General features: G+C 39.8%; 1 long non-coding RNA gene across 1 annotated transcript in view; it reads right to left on the bottom strand.

Moving 5' to 3' along the window:
• Nucleotides 1-4,159: 4,159 nt before the first annotated feature.
• Nucleotides 4,160-7,742, bottom strand: part of LOC116707215 (uncharacterized) — a 19,550-nt gene continuing 15,967 nt past the window's right edge. Inside the window, exon 3 of the long non-coding RNA XR_004336419.1 lies at nucleotides 4,160-4,169. This is a non-coding gene — a long non-coding RNA (uncharacterized LOC116707215). The remainder of the gene's footprint in view (nucleotides 4,170-7,742) is intronic.

Here is a 7,742-nt window from a genome sequence, read left to right on the forward strand (position 1 = left end):
CCCTTGGCTCCGTGTCACGGAAGCCCGCCGAGACGGTCGAAATTTGCTGCGAGCCACACCCAGGCAGGCTGTTAGCAGGGCATCCTTGGTTTTCAGATCCTCAGAAAGACAACAAACACTTTCCCTGAGGTCAGCAATTTCTTTGTTTCTGTCCTTAAATAGCAAGTTAAACCTTGTGGGGAAGTGGGGACTCACCTGGTGTATAAACAGCCATGGAGCCAGGTAGCTTAGCAGCGCTAAGCTCGCGTCCCAAGCAGGTAAAGTTAGCCAATCAATGTAAGAAATTCTCTTCATCGAACACACATCGCATACAGTCAGGGATCATGTCCAGAGCGTCCTGGTTGTCTGTGAACTCGATCAGTAGACACCCCAGGGTCTTCTCCACTGGGACTTCTAAGCTGTAGCTTCCGTGTTTCAAAAGAGGAAAATGATGGCAGTGTCAGTCTGTCAGTCAACCACTTTGTTCCAGACTAAGCTTTCTGCCCAACTATTGGAGGGATTAAGATTACATTTTGCACAGAAATTCTTGATCCCCAGAGGACGAGTCCTACCGACCTTGGTGATGCTCTGACTTTTCCTTTAGCAATGCCATGAGGTAGACATTTAGGATTTTTACTGAAATATCTAAACAGCTATTGGATGGATTGCTTTTGACGTTTGGTACAGACATCTATGGGTAACACTAGATTAGCATCACAGAAAGAAAGCAGAGTGTCTCTGTAATTGTCTAAAAGATTGCATGCATTGAACTCCACCCAGGTGTCACTGACGGGTCTTTAAATGTTTGGAGACAGGTCTGGGAGTGAGGGACCAGGAGGCCCAATAAGTTTGCTGTGATTGTGTTTATGCAGATAAACTGCAAGATAATCACAGCGGAGAGGAATTTCCTGTGAGTCATATGTTCCATTAAAATTGATAAATGATCCTCTTCTTTGTCTTTTTAGTCTCTTCTTCATCTAATGCTGCATCGTAACAAACAAGAAAAGTCAGACCCTCTCTCAATGAAAACCTGCAGGGTAATCATTTTAGACTTATGTCTTGCCAAGTCAGCATGCAGCCTTGATTAAGTACACGTTCAATTTTTTTCCTTTCTGGTGGAGTCATTGCTAAAAACAAATGGCTGTCTGTGTCACTTCTCTACAGCTTTGAGGAAACACGCTGTGGTGGAAACAGTCATCCTAACCCGCAATTTCCACCAACTGCGGAACGGCTGCGGATCCAATCTGGAACGGCAGCGGAGTCAATAAGTTTCCATTAAAGTCAATGTGAGTATTTTCATTGACTACAAAATGGCTGCGTCCCGACTCCGCCCCAGCTCCGGCGATCCGCTCCCTTGGAGCTTCTATTTTTTGTCGAATGCCGGAGAGCTCCGCAGCAATTCAGCACAAGGCAGATTGTGCGGGACAGGAAGTCGAGCAAAGAAACAAATTAAAACATCCAGTTAATTTTCTAAATAAAATACACCGCGCTCAGGGAGGATCATATTTCCCTGCCCCACACCTTGAAAACTTCACCATGGGTGGAAACAGGCCTGAATTCAACAGGTCAGCGGTGTTGTGGTTCTGTTATAGAAACTACATCCTATGATATCACGGAGGACGGCACCGACACGCAGCAGGGTCACTCCGCAACCATTCCTCAGTCGGTGTATGTGGGTCTATCTCACAGACACCGCACTGAACTACTGTTGCAGAAAACGTAAACATTTGCAAATTATGAATTTCTCTTTCACTTGAAATGAATCTAAAACCCTTCAAACCCACTTTGTATAATTTATTACAAATGACAGTGCTTTCATATAGTTTTAGCATATTTGTTTGATTAGTAGGTTTTATGGCTTTAATTTAAGGAGACGAGATGTGGCAGAGAGGAGCACTTACACGTCTCTACTTCTTTACTTGTGAGAACCAAGAACCTCAAACATTACAAATAAACCAACATACCTCCAAACCTCACACTAATTTAACCAAACCTACAACATATAGCCTAACCCTTAAACCAAGTCTTTAAAAACAGCCATTTTAAAGAAAATAGGAGAGGTTAAAATGTCCTCATTTTTCAAAACTTCTCCTACTTTTAGTGTGTTAAACTAAAACTGGTTCCAATAAGGTTAGAATAATGCAGTCTAATACGGCAGCTATACATCAAGTCCAACCTTCACAAAGCTTATAATCTATATTTCAGGATACTATGCATCCTGTTAATGTTCCCTTGGCCTTTGGAATTAAAATAGCCCGACATCATCACATACCCATCCCCATACATAGAGCTTGGCATTGGCTACTATCCATAAAATCAGCTCTCAATGCAAATCAAACCAGCTATTAGTCTGACTGAAATAAAACCATGCCAACCTGATCTATGAAATTACTGGCCTTCAAAAATAAAAATCTGTCTGCCTCCATGGGAATTTAAGGTAGGGGTGTGTATACTTATGCCCCCTGTCTTGTAAAGAAGAACATTTATTTATTTACAATACATTATTCATTCACAAAGAAAATTTGTGTCCTTAAAGGTTGGATTTTACCTCATTTTTTAGTTAAAGCATTTAGATACACGATTTTTGTATTCCTCTTTTTAGTCAACTTAAGCATGGGCATTCAAACTTCTGAGCACCACTGTACATAATACTCTTTTATTTTAGATTTGACAAGAAAAAAAAAGAAAAGACTTTTAAATTAGATCTTCAGATAAACTTGTTTCACAGCTTCTACAGTTTACTAATGTAGAGCTTCCATAATCTTTCCCCACTGCTAGCAACAGCTGAGAGGTCGAGGCCATACCACCTGCAGGGTCACCACTGTAGTATTTGTGGGTTATTCAAAAAAAAATTAAAAAATCAGGATCAAAGGTGAGGAGGGTAGTCTCTCTGTCTACATGTGGAAGGTTTAGGAAAAAAAAAAACTTCACTCTATTTTTATCTTTTAAAAAAACAAACTGGACCGCAGAACTGTTTACTTGGAAAAACACTTCAAGTAACATCAATCCGACAAACCGGTCAGCCATCATACGCCCTAACCATCGTCTGCTCTCATCTGCTGCAAAAACAATAGAGCCCCCAAAATTAAGTTTTACCCGATAAATTGGCAACATTACTGCAATGGCCCCTAAAATTAGGACACATTTTGGAGAAGCAGTCAGATCTTAGATTTCTTAACGACAACAACGAATTTGCCATTTGTGTCTGAACAGTTTTGTTTTAATTTATGGGCTTTACGCGACACAGCAAAGTGGAGAACAAGAGATGACTCAGCTTTCTCAGGATGGAACAACAGTCATAAAAAGACCAGCAACAAGGAATAGAAACTAAATGTATGTAATGTTTACGATAAAAGAAAATTGATTGCAAATGTTCAATTATTCCTTTAATCGCCACACTCCGTGTCACCATACAAGGCTATTGTGCTGTTAAGAGTGTGCCCGACTTTGTTGAAGTGCTCTTGAGCAATTGATACAAAGTAGGATTGCATTTCTGTAGCTGACTATGTGCGATCAGATCTCATGCACATTGGCAGCAAAACGTAATGTTTTTTATCAACTTTCATCAGGTTTCTCATTGTATAAAAAAGAACTGCATTTTTCTTCAATGCAAGTAAAAACATGACAACGATGCCTTCAGTAAGTCCCAACACGGACAAAATAGACTATCCTCACAACAGCTTTGGCTTATTCAGGCATTCATGACACAATGAGTAGAGGATGGGCAAAACAGGGCAGCCTTTTGTTTCATCTCTTCTTTCTCTCTTCGTTTATCTGTTCCTTTATGGGTTTGAGCTGTCAGTGCACTTCAAACACAAAAAACGTTCAAAACCTGCACGGCAACAGACATTTAACTGTATGTATGGATGGATGGATGATGGATGGATGGGATAGATAAAGGGATGGATGAGTGACTTGTGGTTGGATAGATGGAGAGAAAAAAACAAGAACAAAAAGGTAAAGAAAGATGAGGACCATTTTGCAATGTTTATGACAAAAACCAAAGGAAAAAGGAAAGCCAAAGGAAAAAACAATGTATGAGGGGAAGAGCAAGATTGAGATTAGTATGTAGTGAGAGACAAGAAAATGGGATGGGGGGGGGGGGGGGGGGGGGGGGGGGGTTAAGAGCGCAATCAAACAAATTGTTGCCACATGACAGGACTGTGTTGACAAGCAAAAATGATCAGACTCTTTTTAATGAAAGGCTAGCGTGCATGTCAATTATCTTTCCTCTTAATATACCATTTAATAAACCATTTATTTAGCTAAAAAAGGATTGTCACAAAGATGAAAATAAGGCTTTGGTGCCTTAACTAAATGAAAAGTTGACAATGGCTTTGGAAATCTAAACAGGAACTTCAACATCAGGGCGTCACCTTGTTGCAACATCTGTCCAATACACCACTCAGCAGAGGAAACACCTAACATTTCCCTTAAGTACCAAAGACAATACACCAGTGTTCCCACCAAACAGGGCACCACAGCTCAGACCTCACAAGTACTTGAAAATATGTTTCCTCGAAAAACAAACAGGATTAGGGCCACACGTGGAAAATGCTTTATGAAAAAAGTCCGGATTTCAACTTTAAACTGAAAATTCAGACTTCATTCTTAGATTTGAGTTTAAACAACAGTAATTTTTTCCCATGTGGCCCTGATCCTTTTCTGAACACACTCGACCAATGCTTAGAATGACAGCCTACTGTTTTTTTAACCACGTTTTACTCCTGCAAATGGCACTCGAACCGTAACCCAAGCTTGGACACCAGCGACTGTGGGAGTGAAACCAAAATTGGAGAAACAGATACTACAATGAGCATGCTTATTGAATCCTTATCTTCCCAAAGCTCCCACAGTTCAACAGGCCTGGGACCATTCAGAAACTGGCCAAACATGTATCTATAACAGCTCATTTTATATTAACATTTTGTACTGACTTTCACTTTTTAATGCTGATTGTGTGTGTGTGTATATGTCATCATGATAAGGACATGTTATTTAAAACATGTGCAACATTTACTGACAAATGTATTTAATTAGTTCTCCCCACAGACAAAAAGACAGACAGCAGTCTCTCCTGGCTTTCTCATCTTATTTCTGGACTCTTATAGTATGCACTGTGCCATTACCACTGTTACTTGTTATAATTTTACTAACTGAGTTTTGCCTACAGCTGAACACAGTCCACCTCTACTCCCTAGGAGCTGTCAATATGCATTTCAGAAAATGTAATAACTAATCTTCCTCACTCATGGCTTTTTTGGCTGGATTTGGTCATATTAAATTAGAGCTGGGCAATATGTCGATTATATATCAATATTGTGATATGATGCTAGAGATCTTCTTAGATTTTGGATATCGTAATATGGCATAAGTGTCGTCTTTTCCTGGTTTTAAAGGCTGCATTACACTAAAGTTATGTCATTTTCTGAACTTATCAGACTATTGTAACTGTATTATTTGCCTTTACCCACTTAGTCACTATATCCACATTACTGATGATTATCAAAAATATCATTGTTTTACTATTTTGTGAAAGCACCAATAGTCAACACTACAATATTGTTGCGGTATCATGGTATTTGGTCAAAAATATTGATTTTTTTCTATATCGCCCAGCCATATATTAAATAGAGATAAAAGTACATGGTTTATGTTTGGTGGTGCAGGTTAGCGCAGTTTGTTTTTGTTGTCTTTTGTGGAACCTGGGCTGTCTACAGAGACCACTTTTTTTTTTCCAGTACAACTAACCAAAAAATGTGTGACATCGCATAGAGCACCTTTAATCTCAGAACTACTGGATTGCTTTGAACATCCCAGGTTGATATAAGAGCACAGTATGGGAGATTTGGGTTTGATTAGAAACAGTATCTTCATCAGGTCAACAGTAGTTTCCTTTGTGCAGCGCAGATGAAACATGCTTCACACACTGACAGTAGATAAATGTTATCCGTCACCATCACCTACTGTGTTCTTTACTTCTATACAGAGATGTGTAAATACATTGCAGCCTCGGGGCATCGCACTGGGTCAGGTTTCTTTCATCTCGGCTCTGGAATGAAACAAGTATGTTTTTTTCCCCCCATAGAGCGCAAAATGGATGGACCACCAATGGTGTTTAACTTGGCTAACTTTCAATATGTCAGAACCTTCAACAAAATACAACATGCACACCAACCTGTTGGTGTTCGTTTCTCCTGCATGAACCCACTGGATTTAAGTATGGTTTTATTTCACAAGCTGCAAAAGATTGTTTTATGTGTGTGTGTGTGTGCTAATTTCTACAGGATACTGACAAGTATACAGTGACAGGGGTACAATACATGCATGCAGGCATTCACATTTGTTGAAAAGATGTTTTCTCTGGTAAATCTGCCTTGGAGGGAGCGCTGTGGCTTTTTGGTGAAGAACAGATGGTTCTGAATAGTTTCACATTGTACAATTATGCAAGCAACCACAAACGTAAAACTGCATGAAGTCAAAGTACTATAAAGTCATATTACTCTAAACAGCAAGTCAAAGTTAGAAAAATTAAACTTCTTAAGTAAGTTTAACATTCTAACCTACTTTATCAGGACTGTGTAGGTGACGTCACCACTTTCCTAATGAGGCCCGTGCACGGACCAAACCAAATTACAGAAATCTTTTGTATCAATCCAGGACCCCGTTAGCCTCCAAGTAAGAAGCTGATTGTGCAAACAGTTTATCAGAGCCTCTAAAAGCTTACACTACAAAATGTGCACATGCCTGCATCTTTATAAACCAAGCTGATTAAACCTCACACAATACGTAATGGAAATATTTGGAGTTAATGGGGGAAAGTGTAGCCAAACACTGAGCACACACTATAGAAGCATGCACAAATGCACAATGACGAACTCATGCAAAAACTACAAAAAGTTACGGTGGAACTCGGAGGGGCAACTTGTTTGAGCTTTAGTTAACGCCTCTTTTTCACATTATTCTTTTCTCTGTATTCTTTGTCACCGTCTCCCCCTTTATCTCCTCTATTGTCAAATGCGGTCTCATTCAACAAACTGTGAAAAAAATATATATTTCTGACTCAGCTCAGTCTCTGCTCCCTTCAGTCAGACTGTGCAGTGAGGTTACTGATGCTGACTGGTAATGGCTTCTCCAGACTTAGCATTATTCTCAACGTGCTGTAAAACCACTGGCCAAAGACAACAATGGGCCCCACAAGCTCCCCAAATAATCACTTTGATGATTGCGAGGGTTAGCCTAAAGGGCTACTAAATGATGTAGTGTGGAAAACGTTATGCATCAGGCCGACAGTTTGAACCTTGCAGGAGCGGAGGAACCAACTCTTTTGGCTCAAGAAGCAATTGCGGTGTTGTAACCCTTTTTGGCTTTACAATTTCCCAGAACAGTTTTTGCTCAGTGTGCATACTTGTTGTAGCATCTTACTACTTCAGACAGTTTGAAGAATTCACGCCCGGAAGCTGCCCAGTGCAGTCTTCTACTGTTGGCCTCTGAAGCTCTGCTCTGAAGAAACTGGAGGTTAAATGTTCCAACATTGGAGACTTTTGAAGCATTATATAGGATTGACTCTTTTAGCTAGTTTGTAAAATATTGTGTAACTATCCTTTATGGTGCAGCCACTCGGTCGGTTTTAACAAACAGAGAAAACTCTCCAACTTTGGGATGGGATCTTGGTAAAACTAGCCATTGATTACCTATGTATGTTGTTCTTTTTAGAGAATGTATGTATTGTGTGTATATATTAGTGTGTATATTTTTTGTTT

This window comes from Etheostoma spectabile, chromosome 2 (assembly GCF_008692095.1).
Source record: "Etheostoma spectabile isolate EspeVRDwgs_2016 chromosome 2, UIUC_Espe_1.0, whole genome shotgun sequence".
Lineage (NCBI taxonomy): Eukaryota > Metazoa > Chordata > Actinopteri > Perciformes > Percidae > Etheostoma > Etheostoma spectabile.